This window comes from Molothrus ater, chromosome 4, assembly GCF_012460135.2.
Source record: "Molothrus ater isolate BHLD 08-10-18 breed brown headed cowbird chromosome 4, BPBGC_Mater_1.1, whole genome shotgun sequence".
NCBI lineage: Eukaryota > Metazoa > Chordata > Aves > Passeriformes > Icteridae > Molothrus > Molothrus ater.
Window position 1 is genome coordinate 14,147,235 of NC_050481.2, and position 22,606 is coordinate 14,169,840.

Genomic DNA, 22,606 nt, shown 5'->3' on the forward strand with positions numbered 1-22,606 from the left:
ATATGTCCTTCAAGTTTTGAGGCCTTATTATATGATAAATCTTAGTTTGATGCAATAATTGCAATAGCTAGTGGAAATAACACTTCATAATTACTACTTATATAATTTTCAAAAGCCAGCACATCTCTAGTGTAATATAAGAGTTGGTATGATGGAATATTTTAGCTCATTTATATGAGAGGAGACAAAAATAAATTAAGAAACTGCAGCAGGTCTTGGATTTTGGATTGGATTCCATGTGCAGAGCTAGATCTATTGACTTGATATCACTACTACAAATATAACATTATTTCAGGATAACTCATATGTGTCAAGGAAAATAAAGTAGTAAAAAAATGAAATGTTGGTTATCCTAAGAAAAGGCTATCTGTTTAACTACAGAACAGAATTTACTTGGTGTTTATAGATGAAATGAAGTGCCTTGAAGAGACAGTTTTCTTCTGAGGACGGTGGAATCATGAAGCTGGGTTTGAGCATATCTACCAGAAAGGCAAGACACTGAATTCTGCCTTCTTATCCTGGAAATTGTGATCAAAGGCACCTACATGTCTGTGGGGCAGCAACGGCTTGCTGACTGCCAAATCTCTGGAGTGACAGTGCATTAAATCATGAGGGCACCTTTGTTTGTATGTTCTTTCTAATATGTTCTTTTGAAATGCCACAAAAACCCCTCCAACAATAAGTCTGCAAAGCATTAAAAGAGCCCTGTTGGAGTTGCAAAGGCAAGTGATCTGTATTTTGCACATCAGCTGCACTACAAATGTAAATTGGCCTCTATGTATATACATAGAGTAATGGTCTTCAGTTGCACAGTCATGTGTATCTTTGTGAGAAATTGCTGCACCATCAAGAGATTCAGCTTGAAGTGAAAGAGATTGCAGCCAGGACTCCTCCATTTTGCTGCAGAAGCTGGAAGGTATGCAGCAAATGATGATGAGAATTGCAGGGAGAGAATGGTTAGTCAGTTAGAGTATTCAAAAATTGCCCACAGCAGCTCCACAGAGTTTCTTTTTGCTGAGAGTTCATTTATGTAAAAGTGTTTGCAGAGGTATTCAGTATTTTTGGATGCCTGACTGGGTATCATGTTGACTGATATGCAGAAATGCTGAGGATTCAGAGCTACAACTGATATTTAGATTTCTGCTGCAGCTTGAAGCTAGTGTTTCAGGCATACAAAATAAGAGTAGAATTCCAGACACACTGAGGATGAGATCTGAGATGTCAGAGAGCTGGAACCCACAATACATTGATGCCCTCATCCTTAATATATTTTTGGTCAGATTTTAAAATGTACTTATTTGCATGGCTAGTGATGAGCACAGTCTCATGGAAGAAACTACAAAAGCACCCTCGTGCTATAAATGAAATGTTTTAGCTCTTTTGGGAAAACTATTAGGCTCTTTCATGCATTTTTGAGTTCTTATTTAACTGTGAAAAATCTGATCCTCAGTGCCTTAAGTCCTAAGCAGTAAAATGGCAGTAATAAAACCTATTCCTCCCAGAGGCTGTCACAAAGGTAAATTTTTTAATGTCTCTGAACATCTGATACTCTCGTGATGAGTCCCATGAAGAAGTAGGAAATTGCTAATTTTGCCTTCTGCTCAGAGTGTGAGTACTGTATGGTAATCAAGCCCTAGGATAACACTGATAAAGGAGAAAAAAATATCCTGAGTAACTGCTCACGAGGTGAGCATCTTCAGTTGGGTGCAGTGGAGGAGACAGGACTGTGAAATTAAGGACTGTATCATAATGCACATGGAAAAGGAGTTCTGATGCTTGAGCAGTGCTTGACTTGGAACCTGAGTATCGACATGAGAACACAGTTCTACATGTAGGATTCTACAAAGTTTTGGTTGACAGTTGTTTGGGAAAATACATACATCTAACTTACAGCTCTGCCACCTGTTATTAATAGAGTTTTCCTAAACCAGAGGGACTACAAGTTTTATTGCACCCCAGGCTCTCATATGTCTATATTAGGGGAGTGATTAATACACTTTTTCTTTTTTCAGAGTTGGCTACCAAATACTTACAATTGAAATCCTCTGGAAAACAAATATGAATCTTGTTAATGAGACAAGTCTGCCATGTTGATGAAAATAAATGCAAAGTTTATTCTACCAGAGTTTCAGGAGCACAATCCATTTAGAGGAGTATTGTGTATCTGTTCCAACTATCTCATTGTATGAAATATGAAAATGTATTTTAGTTGCACATTGCATTTCACATGTAATCCAAACTTTAATTATTGTTCAAGTTTTAAAGAGTAATTTTCATAAGGAAGAAAATCTACCTTTTTAGTATGAAATTCTGTGTTCCCTGTCTTCTCTCTCTTACCTGTGTTCTTGCTATCTCTTCATAAATTGAGTTCTGGTCTGAAGTTGGAAAATTCTGTGGATTTCCTTAGACTTCTGTTCCAGTGCTGTCAGGACTTTTTTTTTTTGAGTCCTTCAATCTCTGAATGAATTTCTAAATACTTATAGAAGGCACTAATATGTGGGATTCAGGGTCATTTTAGTGTTATTTCTCCTGCTTCTTTGCCCAGTGGATGAGGAAGGGCAAGCAGTTCTCCTATGCTGCTCCATTTCTGAAACAAAATCTTTGAAAGGTCCTGGTTTTGCCCCATAGATGAACATTTAAAAGTAATTTAAAATAAGCTGAAGAATCTATTTGGTTCTACAGATTGCTTACATTTTGACTTGAAAAACAGAGGGAAAAGAAACAGAGTCGAGCAAAATAAAATCCCAGGGTATACCTTTGAGAAATGTCACTTTTGGGATTTCAGCCTAACCTGCATTCTTGCAAAATTTTTGAATTAGCTTGGATCACTAGTACATTCCTGTTTGCATTTCTTTTTAATATATTTTTCTGATTGGATATTTTTTCCTCCTATTTAAAAATTAAATGCAATGTGGCATGTGGTTTGAGGTGCCAGATATGGTTTTCTTTCCTGCCTCTGAAACAAATAACATATAGAATAAGTGCAACTATTCTATGAAAAAGGGCAATAACTTGTATGTGATTGGAATGAGTTCAGAAAAATATTCAGATGAAAACCTGTGCTTTCTAATAGCAAAGGTATAACATTTTAAGAAAAATTAAAATCTAGGATGAGAATAATTATAAAACTTTAAAAAGAAAGCAATAATGGATAATTTTTTTTGCAGTACAAGACTGTACAGTTTTCAAATCAGATGCAGCACTAATGGTAAGCAAATTAGGCATGCATTCTTGTGGTTTTTGTACTACTGGTCTTTCTCATCAGCTCAAATAATTCTAGTTAACTATTTTGTATTATATTAAACATTTTATTTTTTCTTCTTATTATTATTAAGCATACATATCTCTGCACTTCTTTAGTACATTTAATACAGGATGACTAACAGAGGGAAAATCTTCAAAAATAATTATAGTAACTAAAATAGTTCTGAATTGCAGTAAGAAGTAATGTGAATAAAACATTCTTCTGTGACTTTCATAGTCAGGTGATATAGACCTGATTCCAGTAGTAGAAAACATTTATATTTTATAGAATTACAAATTAAATGCTCTAGTTCTTGCAAAAAGAACACTCACTCACTCCTTGTGGGATGGGGTGAAATATGTTGAGTTAGCAGCAGCATAATTCTCCTTGGTTAAATTTGTACTTTTTAATGGCCTTAATAGTGTTTTTTTCTGGTTTATGATTTTGCTCATGCCTGGAATTATCTGCCTCACTTGCTTTGAAGAAAAAGAAAATCTTTTTCCTTCCATCAGTCTTAAAAAGCTAGACCCCATGTGAGCTTTTCCACCATATATGTGATCCCGGCAAGGGTTAGGATCAGAGTCCCAAGTCCAGATTGAGCACCTACATACAGGACTTCATTGTGGCAAACACAGGAATATATGCTATGCCAGGAAATGGGCTATCAGTACTGAAGAAGCAAGACTAAAATAGTTTGTCTGATACATGATAAAATCCTATGTATGTTCATGTAAAGAAGGGGATTTAAAAATTAAGGGAGTTTAACTTTTGGCTTTTTAAACAAAAAACCAAACAAAAATGTTTGCTAAAATTGATAAAATTATTTATTTTCTGGAACTTTGTGATATATTCTGGAAGAGACAAACTCATTAATCCAAGTATTTATGAAAATACTTCAGGACTAAATTGAAGAAGGAAGAAATTTTGTATGTGTTTCCTGATAAATCTGGCTGTTCTAAGTACCTCTGTGTTTTCTGGTTTCTGGTTCCCATGTCCTGTGGGATGAAGGAGGAATATATTTTTATTGTTGGATTTTCAACAAGAGAAGTTTCTTGCAACTGTTAGGGACATGACCTTCCTAAAACATGACAAATCAAAACCTCACAATCAGTTCTTTAAGTATTTTTGTTGCTGTTGAAGACCTAATCCCTACACGGGAATATTCCATATTCCACATTCCACATCTGAGTGTGATGGATCTATGATAAATCTTCTATTATATGTTGTAAGTCTTTTTGTGTACTAAGCATGCAATTTAACCTGGACAAATGCAAGGGGGTTTATTGAGAACATTTGAAGGGTATAAAGGGACATTGACAAAATACAGGTTTCCTGTGAAAGTGGTGGGGAGAAATGAAGAATTAGACTGGAAGATTGTTGTTTCTGAAATTCGATAAAAGTGATTATTTTACTTGCTGTTACATATGAAACTGTCTTAAATTGTTGAGTGATAACAAAAGCACAGAACAGGAGACCCATGTTCAATAATATTTATATCGTAGACTTGTTTTGTCTTTGCCAATTCTTATTTCTGTTGTTCATCACCATGTTTCAACATGTCTTTGCAGCTGGTTGTAAAATGACTACTTTGCTAGCTGACTTGGCAATTCAAATTTGAAGTCTCTCTTCTGTAATTCCTCTAGTAGATTGTCTGGCTTTTATGCTTTTCCCTTCAAAGTAGGTAATGTGGTTTGTAGATTTCCAACTCTGGGAGCCTGGCTTTTCTCCACTGGCTCTGAAGAATAACAGCCACTGACTGCAACACTATTTCTGCAAGTTCCATTAGCACTCTGGGATGTATTCCATCTGATAGCTGTGAATTTTCTTTTGTTGCAATAAACATTCTGTGCATTAAAAATCAGTTATCACATTACTTTTTAAAGTCTGGGTAAATCTCTTCTGATGGGTTATTTAGGAAGAAAGCTAGGAATGTGTTTGTTAGTGTCTAGATGGCAAAGAGGGAGCTGGATTTACAAAGGACAGAAGTGTAAAATTTCACAACATCAGCTCAGCAGAACCAGAACCACCCTCATCAGTTCACCAGAATTTGTCCTTTGGGGATGTTGTATGCATATGAATTGCCTTTATTATTAGTAACTATTAACCATTACTCTTGGAGAAAATCGTATTAGTGACCAAAAAGAGATTTTAATATTTTTTTATCAAAATGAAAGTGGTTCTTGTTTATAATCCTGACCCTCCCCTAGTACATCTGTTTGATTAGTTCTGCATCTTTATCTTGAAGTCAAGTTTCAATGAACTTTGTTGTCCTTTCTCCTTGTCATGTGTTACGTACATTTAATTATGATATTGGAGATCAATGATCCTTACATTCATTTGCCTAGACTATATCACTCGATGACAAGGTTTTGAAATGCTTTTTTAGCAGTTTTGCCCTTCAGCTGTAAATTGTGATTCTGTGTTTCTTCATTAATGATCTTGGAGTGCTTACATAACTACTTAAGAGAAAATATTAAATGTAAGATGGTTCCATTAATTTAAAAGCAGGGACATTCTATTTAGACTCCCTTTCCTTGCTCAAGGAGTAGAGAATTTTTCATTTTGATAAATGATTTGCCTTGTTATAACTTTTTAAACTAATGGATAAAGAAAAAAAACCCTGTTAAATAAAAATGACATGACAAAAAAGTGTGACATTCACTTTATTTTATACAGAAATGATTGTAACGCAAAGTGGTTTTATTGAACTGTAACAGCAAAACATTGGAAGCTCAGTGTTGAATTGGCCTTGAAATTTATTTCTTGAGTAATGTAGATCCATTTTCCTCCAGATGTAGGTTCAGATATGTCCAGTTAAAGATTTGCACCACCAGCAGTGCAGTGCTATGAGGAACTGGGTTCATTCTCCCGTTCCAAAGTGTGTTTCAGGTGCTTGAGCATCAGTACCAGTGTCTTGGCTCTGTATTGCAATTGGATGTTAGACAGGAAAAATGCCTTCCCTCTCACCTCTGACATGCTTCTACAGAGGTTATTCTAGTTGCTGATGAAAAAATTTGCATGAACTGTTCCTGTGGTCAAGAGCAAGGCCATTTTTTCCAGGGAAGTGAGCCCTCCCTATGTGAGAGCCACAGCTCCTTGGTCTCAGAGGTCTCAGGTGTCCCAAGTGCAGAAGTGCACATGTAATGTGCACTTACAGGGACAGAGTCCCTTATGGACTCCTTTTTTTTTGTCTTCCCATTTTTAGAAATAAGACATGATCAGCAGCCATTGAGGATCAATGTATAAAGTGTGGTGATAAGAGCTCCTAACCAGTAATTTTATTTCCCTCTCATATTTTTTGGTCTTTTTTTGCTTTTTTTCATAAGGTACTCTTAACAAATATTTCATTTAATCAAATAATGTGGTGGTCTGACTTCAGATATGTTACAGTTTGTGACCAACAAGCAGTAAATATCAAGACTGAGATTTTCAATGGATCTGAAGAGTAATTACACGTTAATCTCCCATTAAGTTCTGAATGCCATTGAAAATTTTAGTCATGTTTATCACTGGAATCTACTCAGAAAAGATTGAATTGTGTTATTTAGTGAGTCTCATCTGCATATTGAACTAGCTGAAGTATTAAAACAGTAATCAATTAAATCTCTCCATTCTAGACACCTTTATACTGTTTTTAATCTTGTCCAGTAGCACCACAACTTACAACCCTACATTCATCTCAACCTTTTAACTTGCTGAAGCTCCCATTTCCACCTAATGTGTTTCATTTATGTAACAAAAATAAACCTGTCTATACAGGTTGTTACTGTGAATGTCAATTGCATTTATATGTATATCAGATGAAAGATGTTGGTCATTATACATTTTTCCCTATTCTTCAGCTTCAACTTCTGCTATGAGAAGCATCAAAAAGTATCAAGCATTTGAAATGGCTTTCACATTTCCTTCTCTTGCTGCAAAACTGAAGAACCTAATTAAAGTGCTGCTACTGTGGGTGCACCTTCTCATGGACAGAAAAAGACGGATCCAAGATATTGGGTAAAATTTTCAACCTCTCAGAAGGATATTCATGCAATGAAGGGCGTGAAGTTGTCACCACGTCATCTGCTGGAACTTGTGTACATGGTATGTAAATCTCCACAAGTAAATTTGCCATCACCACCCTAGCTGCTGACAAACTGTTGTGTACTTTCCAGAACTGAGTTCATTTACCTATTGGTTTTCCACAGGATGAGATAAAATACTTAGTTTTCAGTAGGTTCCAACACAAACCCTATTAATTCAGTGACTGAGCATTGCACTTAACCTGGAACTTAACCTGTTTTTCTGTGTGTGTTAATATTAAGCAGGGCATGTTGTGTTGTCATCTCTTTGAAGGTTCAGATTCAGTGGCAGAGGAGAGTTTTTATGGCACTTTTCTGTCAGGATCATACACAAAGTAACTCCACATTTACCTCTGGATGCGAAGAAAGAATCCACAGTGTGTGTGCTGAAGAGAGGAGGTGGAAAGGGTAGAGGAGAGAAGGAAGCCCCTCCAGACTGAGCTACTGCAAAGCCCAAGCTGATACACTTACCCTGTCTCAGGGCATGATTCCACTGAGAAGTAGATGATGAATGCACTCAGGGATTGTGTGAGCAGGCAGGATGGGAAAATAAAAGGAAAAAAATACATTAAAAGCTTCCACAAAACTATGAAGTGTGTAGCAGGCTTTAGTCCCTAGTGTCAGAATATTTTTCCTTACAAGAAGTTAGGGGTCAGATAAAACATCAGATAAAATCTGTATGGGAAATGGTCTGTGGTTTACTCTCCTTATACCCTTCCCCCTTACTTTGTCATTTAAAAACAGCTAAACTTAACGTTAGAAATTCAGGCTGAAAATATTTGTTGGTTACTCACACATCTTCATGGGATTTTCGTGCTGTTCATTTTTGCTCTAAACTTATTTCTAGGATGTTGGCCCAACACCATCTCTCTCTACAGGTTGCCCAAAAATGTGGAATTTTAGGACACTGAAACAAAAACACCTACGTCTACAAGCACGGGGTTTTTGTTAAATGTGTATAAGTCAGAAGATTAGTGGAAAGAAGTAATAAATGGCAGGAAGAGGGAGAGCCACCCTTTTTCCAGACATTTAGTGTTCTTGTGCTGCATTGAGATGAAAAGCGACATGGATTGAAATTAGGAGAGTTATGCTCATCTTTGATATGTTAACAAGATAGACTCTTTCTCCATCACTTTTTACAAGTGTCCTTATGACAGCTGCTGTGCTGAAGAAATTATTATTCAAAAATAACTTTCTATCTCACTTGAAATTTAACTTGTCAGATATGTTTTAAACATATTTAAAAATAAGTTTAAAAATTTGAGTTAATTTTTGTGACTATTTTTACATAGGTAATAATTCATGAGTCTAACAGCTGTAAACCTCTATTTGGAAATGAATTGTCAAAGAATTTTTTTTTATCTGCAGGCATAAAAGATACTTCTAAGGCAAACCTGCCAAAGCTTTTCCTGTTTTTGATGTACCATTAGGACTGTCTTTAACTATGCTTGAACTGGTGCTATGGCATGGTGAATTATATATTCTTTGGGGCAGATCCCTGTCTGCTGGAAGTACTCATAAATTCATTTATTTTAGTGCAGCAAGGCTGGTGTATAACACTTGTAGACAGGTGCCATTTATGTGAGATTATTGGAGGCTGCCAAAACTTCAAGTATTTAACAGCTCACCTCATGCTGGTCAATATTCTGGATACTGACTTTTCATTTAAAATGCTTATTTGGATCTTTGATATTACATTGGCCTGACAGATTTTGATTGTGACATCGACAAAAACAGCAGAGGAGACAAGAACAGATCTCCAAGTGGGATTATGATGCACATGCTAAGATCTGCCTCTGGAGGCTGCCGAGATTTTTTGCTCAGTGACCAGGCTCTTGCATCTTCCTGAGTTACAGCAGATATTAAGCTAGTTGACAAGAGAGATGCAGTAGTTGCCTTGAAAAGAGATCAGTCTATTGAAGGAAGACTTTCTGTAGCTCAGAGTGCCCTCTTGCAACAAGCATTTTAGCTCTGGATAGGTCTGGACATTTATTGTGTGTTCCACCACTAATACTCATAAAACACCACAAGATTCCTACATCCATTTTTGCTTACTGTGCCTTTTTTGTGGCTTCTGAGATGCCTTAAGCTTTTCAGTAGGTAACCCTGAAACATTGAACATCCCCTTACCAACTCACCTGTAGGCAGGGCTTTTACTGCTTGGTACAGATCTAAACCAAGGTAAAGAATCCTTCAGCTGTGATTATATTTAATTCACAAGAAGTTTCCATAGACATATATTTACACCACATATGTAGATTGTGGATTTTTTTCTAATCTAAGAATTGTACATGTTTAAATGTGCTGGAATTAAGCTTTTAAGCTTTTTGAAATACAATAGTTTTTTTCATATCAATGATATACAAGGCATGTTTTCATAACACTTCTGCACTTGTATCAACTATTATTGCTCCTACATTACCAGTAAGTACTGTGCTAACATCTCTTTTAAGGATGAGTAATCTTCAGTGTATTTTTTAACTGGAAAATGAAAGATAAGATTCATTTCCCCTCGGCAAAAATGACTCCATGAAAATGCATCTTCCCACTCAATTTATTTGCCAGCTCTTGTGTTCGGATTGCTTTGCTGATTAGAGAGCCAAGACATCAAGGTTTAACTCACATTGAATTTTGTCACTGTGATAAGTTTTGCAAGCATTTCAACTTTCCATATACACCAGTTTCAATGTTTGCAAATGGGACAGTATTTCAAATTCACTTTTCTGAAATGCCTTTGTGCGAAAGAAGAAGGCATGGTTCCTTATTTAAATAATAACATGGGTGATTGATCAATACTTTTATTTTGCCAGGTGAGCAATTTGAAGGAAATACTAAGCAGTATAACACTATCAATGATGACAAAGAGTCGACTGTTTTTCGTTAGATCTGTGGTACAATATTTTGACTTGATAGTTAAAGGAATGACACAAATTTTTTACTTTATCAGTTACAGAAGACTTTTTTCTCTGTGCAACCAGACCATGCAGGATTTTGGGTTTGTTTTGTTTTGTTGAGGTTTTTTTACTGTAAAATCAGACTTTATTTCCCAATGTTTTACTACAACAAGGAAGCAATGCCACAAAAAATTTTAATGTTATTTTGCTTGCTGGAAATATAGACATACCTTGAAATTATGAGTACTGATAGTACAACAAGGCTAAGTGTGGTTAGTTCAAGTGGAGAAGTACGGTTGTAAAAGGTTTTTGAAGAGAAACTTTTGATTTAGAAACCCACTGTTTAGTACCAGAGTCTCTCTGTCTCATGGGTGTTGAGAGTCTCTTCAGGGATGGTTTCCTGGTTATATTCAGGATAGACACAGTTCCATCAACCTTTCCTTTGGTTGCTGGACTAATCTGTGATAAGAAGGTCCTGAAAGTCGTCTGTCCTACCAGTCACAGGAAATATGATGTTGTTTGGTCTTCTTTGTGAGAAGCAGCTTTGTAAACAGGGGGCTAAAAATTCTGCAAAGAAAGAAAGAAGCAGAGAGGAAACAATGTAAAATGGAAGGCTGAAGCTCTGATGCTTTAAGAGGTGGAGTGATTATTCTATTACCTGAGGAACAGAGGATATGACAGATGTTTAAAAGTCTGTATGTAGTGCATATTAGTTCTTTCTTTTAGCTTTGATATGATTTTACCAGTTTAATTTACATGGTATAGCTTCAAAAATAATAATAAAAAAGATACTGTAGAGCTATCATGGCAAGCGTTTCATATGGTGTCAGTTTGGGATAAAGGGATAAAAAGTTCTAATAATATCTTTCAAGCATTAATCTGTACAAGATGTCCTGAAGACCAGAATTAGAGCAATATGTGGTCTTTGCCATCTTTGACTGTTGTGACTCAAAGACACTTTTGATCATTCAAAAAGAAAATTCAACACTTAAAAAGCACAAAAAAACCCAATAGAACTTCCACAACAATCCAGTCCCCCATTTATATCCCAACAGGGTCAATTGTCAATGCATTTGACATAAGACAAAATATATACTGTTCTCATGATTGTTTATGTGTGCAGCTCTCTGCACCCCATGCTGTAAACACACCCCACGGTGTCAGATCCATGCTGTGACCAACAATATGTGCCCAGTGGGCCAGGCCAGCAAGATCTACTGGGTGTTGATGTTTTTTTCCTTTGCATTTTTTGTAAAACTGCTTCTTCCTCTGTCTTAGCCTGGCAATACAGCTTTCTGTAGTGTGAAGGATTGTATAGCTGTCCCTAAAAAGCATGTTGGAATGCAGCCTTTGGACCCACAAATGTAAATTCAAGCTCTCCAGTGCGAAGTCTTTGTTTTCTAAATGATTTCAGGGTATGCAGCAGGACATAAATGCTGCACATCAACACAAGTATTTGTAGAAGGTGCAGATAATGCAGCAGCATCTCAGTGCCTCACTTCAGGTGACAACTGTAGCTCTTTTACAGTGGCATTTCACATCAGAGCACTCCTTAGCTTCCTGAGCTGTGTTGGATATCAAAAGATTCTGAAGTAAAATTCAGCCTAAAAGTCCTTTAGAAATATTGGAAATGACAGCTTGGCTGCCCAGAAAGGAAGATTTTTTAATTTTTTTTTTCTCCACAAAAAGTGGACAGAATTGTCTGAAATCGCTTTTAGAAAAAGGCTAACGGGAAATGTCACATATCTTCTAGTCCTATTTTCACATGATTCTGGGAGTGTGGTACCCAGGTTGGTAATGAACAAGCAATAAAATATACCCATTAATTTGAGTAAAGTCAATGCTTGTCTAATTTCATGTGTGAGGTAGTCCTGGCATGGCAGCATTTTTCTAAAATTTCATACATCACATTGCAAAACCAGAGTTTGAAATCAGGAATCCTAACTCATGTGCTCATGTTTAGGACTACTCAATTAAACCTCACCTTAAATTCTATTCCTGTTTCCTGGTTTAATTAACAGAGCCCACTGAAACACATCTAATGGAACATGAAGTCTTTGTGTTGACTTTCAAATAGGATTTTCATTGCTCAGGCTTGTTCACCTGGAAGTTTACTCAAAAGATGTAGAGGCATGCCAAGGTGTAATTATGGAAAAGTGCCACTAAATATTAAAATTATTCCAGACATCTATTCACAGTGTCAAGCCTGAACCATGTTGAATTTTTCCAAGCTTATCCAGAATTCTAGAAATTTTGATTTAGGATCATTACTGAACTGCTCTACATCTACTAGACTTAACTAGTGTTTCCTAGATGTGAAGCAGAATTCATTGCAACTTGTGGGGACTGGTATTTGTGTAGCATTTCCGTTTGGTTTTTTTGACAACAAACACAATATCTGCTAAGCTACAACATAGAGATAAGATACATCTGCTAAGAACAAACTTCCCAAAGCACTTTAATACTGAGAATTGCATATTTTGTGCATCCATTTTATATAAGTATATAATAAATAAACATTGTACATATGTAATGATTATTTATTTTGCTGTATCAAATTCTTTAAGGAAAGTGCTGCTACTGATTTTAAAAGTATTTTTATTGTTGACTGACATAGTCAGCACCCTTTTATCAGCATCCTTTGAGTGAAACATGTCAGCAGTCTTCAGTGATACTTTTTTTTTTGTTTAAGAATTTCCTTCAATGTATTTGAAACACAAATTTCAAACCCTTCAAAATAAAGGAGAAAAATTTTAATCAAGCTGTCACTCTTTAAAAGTTCTACTTAACTGAAGTGTCATTATTTCCCTGTAAACCAAGACCAATCTTAAAACTATCAAACTAGCAGCCAATATTATTTGTATGTTCTTTTTTAAACTACTGTTTATTACTGGATTATGATTTGCTTATAATGAAGTAAGATATAAAACTTTCTAAGTATTGATAATCAAATAGTATAAAAATGAGATATTATTTAAAAAAATATAATTCTATGATTAAATGAAGTTACTTATTAATCCAGTGGGCCAGAGACATGAAACCTAATTGAAAGCTGGAGTCAACTTTGTTAGAGAGTTTATGAAACCAAAATATCTTAAAGGTATGCAAGGATGTTACAAGGATACCACCAAGGATTGCAGTATGAATCTCGCTGGAATTCTGCCCCTGAATTTAAAATTTAATGTTCTGAGAAGCATTGTTGATGAGTTAATGGCAGAAGAAGAAATATTTGTATTACTCTGCAAAGGCTCTGGAAGCGATTTACAACCCAACAGTTGTATGGAGAAATCTGTGATATGAAAGGAGTGAAACCAATTTTTGCTTGCACATCAGCAAGAATGACGGAAATCTGGTTTAATCTAAGAAGCTCTGCTTTTGCTTCTCCCAAACAGAAAAGATAATGAAGCTGTCCCATTTATGAACTATGGCAATTGTGGTACTGGTCAGTCCAACGTATAGTAGAAATACTAACAAAATATGAGGAGCTTGTTATAGTTCTTGCCTACCATTTAAGAGCTCCCTTGAGTAAGTGTTTCATAATTCATAGAGAATAATAAAATTCATCTAGTTCTTTATGAAGAGCTGGTAGACTAATAACACCATATTATCTTTAGTCGCTCTACTAAAGCATCACATATGAAAGGAAAATTTAAAATTCATCTTTTGTGGTTACTGGCATAGATTTGCAATCAATAAACCAACTGATTTGCTAACATTTTTCTCAGTTCAGGGTAGGTAGAGGAAGAAAATTCTGAGCAAATTCCGAAAGGCATTCAAGTTGGACTCCAGTGGTTACAACAAAGCTTTGACTTCTGAGGACCATAATTGTCTCAAAGAAATTACTGCACCGTATTATATCTATAGCAAACATACAAAGACATGCAATTTTAATGACTTAAAAGCTTTGAAATTCCACAGCAAGAAGAGCTGCATTTCAGCTGTATTTCAAAATACTGCTGGGAATGGGTTACAAGTGTAACCCTGAAACCAGATCCATTAGAAACCAAAATTGCAATATTACAGTTAAAGAACACAATTCTCAGAATGATGAAGCTGTAAGCAAGACAGTTCCAAGAGGTGCAAAATGCTTTTTAACATCACAATTACCACCTACCCTTCTGAGATAGATGTCTGGAGATAGTCTTAGCATCTTCCTGATAATTTTAAGAAAATGAGATTAAGAAAACTGGGCTAGTGTGTATGGGAAGGGTGGGGAGGGTGTTGGGGAGAAACCCAATTGCACTAGAAAGGCTGTTTTTTATTTTAAGAAATACTTATTCAGTTAACAAAACACAAATACAGTGTCACGCACACAGTCAAGAAATATAGAACTGTCAAATGTGTGATTCATGCTTGCAGTCCTTGGAATGTGGAATTCATTGGCATGGTTGATTTCTAAAACCCTAAAAGGGTAATCTATGAAACTATGAATTCTCTCTTGGCTCTTGAAACATATTTGGTCTTAATTACCACACACCTCTTTGTATTATTTTTCCCTGTTCTAACTAGTTGGTCTGCTAATTTTCATAAATATGTTTATGTTGTTTTTCTGTAACACTTAAAAATTAAATTATTTTAAAATATGCAACATATTTGTCTGCCTTTGAAATCAATGTAGAATACATACTTTGTAATCCTTCTAAAAAGCCTGCTTGCATTTGCTTTGGGTACTACAGGCAAAATATTGCTTACATTCATTTCTTTTGCTGCCAATGGAATTCTTTAATATAACAAGTCAGTCTGCTGAATATCTTCTATGGCCCAGGCATTTCTAGTATTTATAACTTCTCTCAGGATTTCAATCACAAAGAGAAATGCTGAAACTGTTGCTTAGCGAACGCCTTCCTTTATCAGCTGTGGAGACATTTCAGGACATCTAATTCAAATTAAGAAATTAGAACCAATTATTTTGGTGAACAGATTGTTTGAGATCCTGATGACATCTCAATAGCTAGAGAGCATGACAGATTGTCCACAGACACATAAGAAGCTCCATACAAGGAGTCATTTTCATTGCTGCATCCCATAAAAACAGGCCCGTGGATTAATAGATTCAAAAATCAATAAAACATTGGCCACATGAAAACCCATTGCTAAGCACCAATGAGAAGACAGTTTCTAGTCAAAGTACTGGGAAAAATAGGAACCTGTTTGTGTCAGGGCCCTTCTCCTCCCCCAGAGTAATTGCTACTGGCCTAATTCCTTGATCTGTTTTTTTCTCCTGAATAGTCTCCAGCAGGTGCCATATTTAATAAAAATGCTCCCAGTCCTGAGCAACGCACTGGAGTTAATAATGGAGTGGCAAAGTTTTAATGTTCCTTAATCTGTTTTCTCTTGGTTAACCTGAAAATAATGTCTGCCTGCCCTACTGGCAGCTCCAAAGACTGCAGTGAACAGGTGGGGTGTTTTCTTTCCAGGAAATGTCATTTTGATGTCTGGAAGCAGATGTAGTTTTCCCCGACTCAGTGCGGGTCTATCTTCTAACTTAATAGGAGCTCTAAATAGCTGACAGGTGATAATACATCTAGTCAGCTCTAAGCATATTCTGACTACACTGCCAGCTAGCAAAGGGGAAACTTTCTCTTCTGCAAAAAAGTGAACACCTTTTAGAGCAAGAAAGCATGTTTAAAAAACTTTCTGATTAGAAAATCAAGTCAGATTGATATAGCAATAGATCTACGTAATGTTGGATCTGCGTGCATAGAAACTTTATCTTGATATATTGGTGATCTGATGTTAAAAATAGCTTTCAGGGAAGAAGAGATCATTTAAATCTCCATTCCAGGCACCTATAAGTAAAGGAGGATACAGAAGGGTATATGTAATCTAACCTCTGGTGTCATCTCTAGGGCAAGAATCTAAGCCTAAATTCATAAGCAGTATTTTTCTTTCAGAAACCCATTATTGAGCATTTTGGGTGGGTCTGGTGTGGTTCCATTCGTGCAGTTCTCTTGGGCTGAAAGCTTCTTCTCTAGGCTGTGGTACTCTTTTAGTGATTTCTGCAGTCACACTAGTTATTCAAAGCTTGCATTACTCAGTTTTTATGAGAGAAGTGAAGGAGCAGAGAAAAATGAAAGGAGTTCTGGTATTATTTTTTTCTACTCTCTCTCTCAATCCTTTTATTTTCTCTCAGCCTGACGTGGTTTGAACAAGGACCATCTGTTCCTCTCACCTTCCAATTCTTCATAGAAGTTGGTCCAGCATGTAGGAAGCAATAGTTTCTTCCATAATAATTTATTCTCTGGTAGCTGCACCACTGATGATACTCAACTAATACACAACTTCCATTTCCTGTTCCTGGTGGTTCTTGGCGTGTTGTTGCAAATTGTGTCCCCTAAAGTAAATATTTCATTTTGTGCTGAGATAGCATCTAACTCCAGGTTTTGGTAAATTTCTCGTTTGAATCATTCTACTCAAAGATTGTTTTTCTCATCAGAAATTCAAAATTAATTTGACTGTATGGAAGGGAAATAATTTGCCAAACCTAATTTTTAGGAGAACAGTGATTTTGAGCTGTATGAAGTGAAATTCTGAATAACTCACCAGGTGGATGGTCCTGTCTATTTGCATTGTGTACTGCAGGAATTCAGATTATGTGTGTAGATAATAGACAGACAGACTGAGTGACTGACCAACCCACTGATCAACTTTATTTGCTAAGCCTGAGATTCATGGAACAAAATTCTCTGGCAACTTAAAACTTCCTGAAAAACAAGAAATAGAAATAGAAATAGAAAGGATAGACACAACTTTAAAATAGAAAGGATGACACAATTCCAACAATAGCATTGTGAATGGAGACATTGTCATTCTGAATGGAGATCTGCTTGAGACAAATTGAATAACAATGCTCTTTTTCTTCATTAAGGCCATTAAAATCTGTAAGGCTATGGGACCTGGATAGACATAAAGGTTTTAAAAAGCAATGAGGAAAGACTAATGCTCATTGCTGAATACTTACTTGAAGAGCCCAATTAGGTAACAGTTTGTGCTAATTTGTGCTCTCTGAAAAATCTAGGCAGAAAAGCCTCATTTTTGCATTGGTTCAGATTTAAAAAAAACTTTTTTTTTTCCTAAGTATCACCACATAAATATTACGAATTCTTTTAGGAGTGTGAAATATTTTTTTTCTATTGCAATGGGAGATAAATGTTATTTTTGCAAAGCACGAAAATACAGAAATTCACCAAGAATCTTTTGCTGTGCCTCACTGCTGTTTCAATGGAGTGTCTATGGGAATATTGCAGTTTTCCATTGTTTTTTGGAAGTGCTAATATTAGCACGAGCTCTGATAAGAATTATTTAAGAACCTAATTGCATGCTCTCTATTTGGCATTTGAATTTTGCATCTTTGGAATTCATCTTTTCAGAGCGCTTAATTTAGTTTCTATTAATACCCTGTAATTTAATAATTGTAGTGGGAGGCTAGGGAGAATATGGAACAAGGAAAGATTTGCATATTTCTTTGATACAGTAGTTTGTGATAGGCTCTGACTTCTTTTTTTTTTAGACTGATTTTAAAAAGCAGTTTTGCTAAGGCTGGTGTGAATACCATGGAGCATGGAGAGACCAGATAGGGAGACTGTTTATACTTTATTCCAGTCACTTGTCATATAACTAAGGAAAGGCTGAATCAATCCATCAGAGCTCTGCAAAACAGTATTAAGCAATGTAGTTCTTGATTAAATCTTGCTTGCAATGTAGATATCAGCCTGAAGAAATGATCTTCTAAACTAAATCTTACCATGAAAGCAGAAAACAAATATTGCTTTTTTTTTTTCTGTTGCCCTTAGACTACGTTGAAAAGCACATCTAAAAAAAAAAATGTGGCTGTGACTTCATGTTTGAGTTTTTGCCTGTTAAAACATATTACCACAGGCCTCTGTTTTTTGCTCTTGTAACCCGAATTAGAAAATAGCATGCAAGAAAGAAATCTTCTGGAAAGATTGGCTAATGGCTGTGTAAACAGCAAATGCTTGCCACATATGGGTATTAGGAGATTTTATTGCAAAGAATCAGTGACTACTGTGAACAAGGAAGAGCTCTGAAATGTGGTAGCAAGGAAGAACTTTTGGGAGAAGCTTGGAAGTATTTTGGCAAAAGCCTTTCCGGAGGCTTTGTGACGCTGGGACTCAGGGCCTGTGCAGAAAGAAGACTGCAGCAGCTAAAAGACAAGGCTGGGCTGTGCTGCTTGGATCTTCTGCAAGGGCGTGGAGGGATGTGAGTGATGGAACACAGAACTGTGAGGCTACACCTTGAATCCTGTGCTCACCTTGGAGCTCTTCACAGCAAGAAGGACATTGAGGTCCTGGAGCATGTCCAGAGAAGAGCAACAGAGTTGGGGAAGAGTCTGGAGCACAGGTCTGATGAAGAGCAGCTGAGGGAGCTGGGGGTGTTTATCCAGGAGAAAAAGAGGCTCAAAAGTAACCTTGTCACTCTCTACAACTGCCTTAAAGGAGACTAACCAGATGAGGGTCAGTCTCTTCTCCCAGGTAAAAAGTGACAGGACAAGAGGAAATGGCATTAAGCTGTACCAGGGGAGATTTGCCTTGGATATTAGGAAAAATTTCTTCACTGAAAGGGTTGAACAGTATTGGAACAGGATGACTAGGGAAGCAGCAGAGTTGCCAACAAGAAGCACTAAAATAGCTTGTAGAGGTCCCCAAAAAAGCTTGGGGACATGGTGTAGTGGTGGACTTGGCAGTGCTGAGTTAGTGGATGGACTTCCATTAACTCAGATGGTGATCTTAGACGGCTCTTCCAACCAAAATGATTCTACATTAGTCAACAAAACAGGGTTTAAGCAGAGTCACCTCAAGCATTTGCATGTAAGCAAGAAAATGCCTGCAAAGCATCATTATGGGGAACTCTTTCCTGACCTGTTCTGGGAAATCCATGTACCATTTCTTCTTTACTCCATGTACCATTTCTTTACTGTGGGTTGTCTGAGCCCTGAGCCTTCCCAAGAGGTTTTGGAGCCTGCACCTTCAAAGATATCCAAAAGTCATGGTCCTGGACACCTGCTGAAGGTGTCCATGACTGTAAGGGAGCTTCAACAGGAAGAGCTGCAGAGGCCCTTTCCAGCCTCAGCCACTCTATGACTCTGTGAGCTGATGAGAAAATTGGAAAAGGCTACTAAATATTTTGATGGTCCTGAAAGAAGTGGGTTCCCTGCTGCAACTTTGGGCAGGGTGGACGAAAAGTTTCAGGAGCCTTCTTTAATAATGATGAGCGGAAAACCTCAGCTTCTAGTCTCAGTCTACTTTTTTACCTTTGGAGAACACAGCCAGGATACAGCAAGTATTACTGAGGAATAAAGAGGGTAAAAATACACTCATGGAAGCAGGGATCTGAGTAACTACCCCGTTTGCATTTCCAGTGACTGTTCCCTTTCCTCAAATAACATTATCTTCTGCTTTTCTTGTTAATAGGGAAGGATCCTAACTTTCTTTACAGATTTTGCATGGAAATAATTTTAACTACCCTATTTAAGGGCTAAATACAGATTGTAATTGGAATGGTATTTGAGGTCAGCTCAAATAAACAAAGTGCATTGATAGGAAAGATTTGACAAGGAACCTCAATCTAATATATTTTTATTTGGTTGCATTACAATCATGCATGGCTTATAAACATGATAGCAATTCTATAGACAATTTTCAATCAGCTAGTAATAATATTCCTGAAAAAAACCCTGGATGCTTTGCACCATGCTGCCATTTCTTTGATTGCTCAGGAAAGATAGAGAATGATAGAAATAATTGCCACAAGTCTCTGCAATTTGCACAGAAGTTTCCCTTTTTGTGACAGTGGATGTCTGATGTCATGAATCTATGGATCATAGGGTTTAGTCTTCCCATCTTCTCAGAGCAAAGTTATTCTAAGTAAAGTTTTGTATCTGTGAAAACTGACAATACAGAGAATAAGAAAATTTAGGAGCCCCAAAAGCATAAAATAGTTTTATCTATAGTTATTCATATAGATCAGTTGATTCTGACAGAAAAAGTGTTGATTTACCAAGATAAAATGGCAAATTGTTACAGGACAAAAGATGCGTTAATTGCTACCTGTGTACTGGCTCTCAATTGATCAGGAGTTTTTTTCTCCCAGATATAAAAAGAAATATTGAAAAATACATCTTAGATAAATGAGCTGAATGTATTATCTCCGAAATTCTTGATTTAGCATTTTTATTTCAACCCCTGACTCCCCGGCCACTTCCTCTGAAAGAAAATGTTGACTTTTCAGGAAATGATGAGCTTTGTTGAATGTTTGGAATTTGACTAAAGGCTGAGTAAGGATTACTTGTATGAAAGAGTTTTTATAGCAACAACTTTCCAGATGTGTGGGTATGTTTGAATGTTTCAGGAGTGTTGTACAAGGACATGATGTAATATTCTGTTATGAACCACTAACTTTCTCAGTTTCTCAGAGTTGAAGGAATTCTTGCTCCAAATGCAGTAGTAGGAATAATATTGTTCGTTAGCAAGCAGTCTTGGACAGATTGCAGAAATATGTTAAATAATTATTACATTAAGGTTGAATGTTCAACTAAAATTAATTGCAATGTTATGTAAAATTAATTTCATTAATTTATTTTACAAGTACTGCAATGAAATGTAAAGAAATTTTTAATTATTATTTTAAATAATACAGTGAAATGTACAATCATTTAATTGCATATTTAAAGATAATACAGGTACAAACTGGAAAAAAAACATATATACATATGTGGATATATATGTCTGGATGTGTAGTTTTTACACACATACACATATATTTCTATATTTTTATATATAGAAGTATGAGTGGTGAGCCAGTAAATAAAGCAGAAATTAAATAATCTTGGACAGACAGCCTTCAGATGTCCTACCTGTGCTTAGTCAGATAAATTAATTTCTGCATCCAGGTGCCCAAACTTGTTTGCACCTCCATTTCCTTGTATGTGGATTTTTAGCAGCGTGGAATCATGACTGGATATGTGTTTAACCAGGCCAATGCCTGATCTGAGTATTTGGGGAAGTTGGTTACTGGAGCACAATAAATTAGCAAGGAAGTACAGATGTAGTGGCTGTTTCCTTGCTGAATGTGATTGAAGACAATAAAGAATTTAGAATATTAGGAAAGAAGTACTGTGCCTGCTGTCCACTTGATGCACAGTTTTTTAAGGGAAATAAACCTTTTCAATTTATTTATTTCTTGCTCAATATTTCTCTCTATCCTTTCTCATGTGGCCTGTCAGCCATGTGGATATTTTGCTGAAAGAATAATGACAGATATATGAGTAGGAAGGGAGAGAGAACTCAGTATAACTACTTTTTCTTTTCATATATGTCTTTTCCTGTGGTATATTTCCCTTCAAGAACATTCACAGGGTGAAAACAACATAAGGGCTACTGAAAATATGTAGCAATGTACTGCATGCTTCTTATCCTCATTAATTCAAGACAGATAGCATTTGAATGTAAAATAGTCCTCAATATCACTACAGAAAATGGAAATACAAGATGAGCAATGTGGTATTTGTTTCAATGATCTTAGAATGAAGTTCAGTGCACCACAAGGGCCTATGGCATAAATATTCAGCAGCATTCAGTTTTTTCACCCTGCATGTGAGAAAGTTCAAGAGAAAGCTCTATGGGATGATTAATCTGCTTTTCAAACCAGATTGGTGTGTAGACACCACTTCTAAGCCCTGGCTGAGGAGTTCAACCACTGTGGGGAACTACTTACTGTTCACATCCACCGCTGGATGAGGTATTAATCTGAGATTTAAAGAACCTTAAAGGAGCCTGAGCGCTCTTCTGTGGGAGCACCAATGGAGGGGAGACTCCCCCCACCCCACAGGCATCCATGTTATTGAATGGGAAAGGTTCTACTAAGTTTGGTGGGCTTATGGGAAGAATCTCTTCTATTTCATGCTGCATCAAGAGGATTTCAAGTGAAGATTTGGGTACCTGACTGTCCAGTTTCAGACATTTTATTGCAAGATTTCTTCAGGGCTCAGGACTTTCTTCCTGTAGTTCCTGTTCTTCCAGACCACTTGCTATGACCAAGCTCAATCCCCTTTTTAAGATTCCTGGCATGCATAAGGAAAGATGAAGCCTTTTCTGTTATGCTTCTATTATTGCAATTATGTGATGAAAAAGAGAATGCAATCCAAAATACAGAAGCCCAAAATCCTCAAATGCAAATGCTCTTGCAAATGAACCCTCTGCCCACATGGAGAGAAAAGATCCAGGCTCAGATTCACAGCCTGGCTCTTATTCTATGTATGAGACAGCTTACTGTAAGACCAAAATCAAATGATCTCTGTGTTCAGAAGATAGTTAACATTAAATTCATCTCTGCACCATCTAATTTCATTTTCAGATTTTTGCATAGTTTGTCTTAGCTAATGAAGA

General features: G+C 36.4%; 1 pseudogene; it reads left to right on the plus strand.

Moving 5' to 3' along the window:
- The window catches only part of LOC129046669 (uncharacterized), a 70,911-nt pseudogene extending 63,664 nt beyond the window's left edge, over positions 1 to 7,247 (plus strand).
- The last annotated feature ends 15,359 nt before the right edge of the window (positions 7,248 to 22,606 follow it).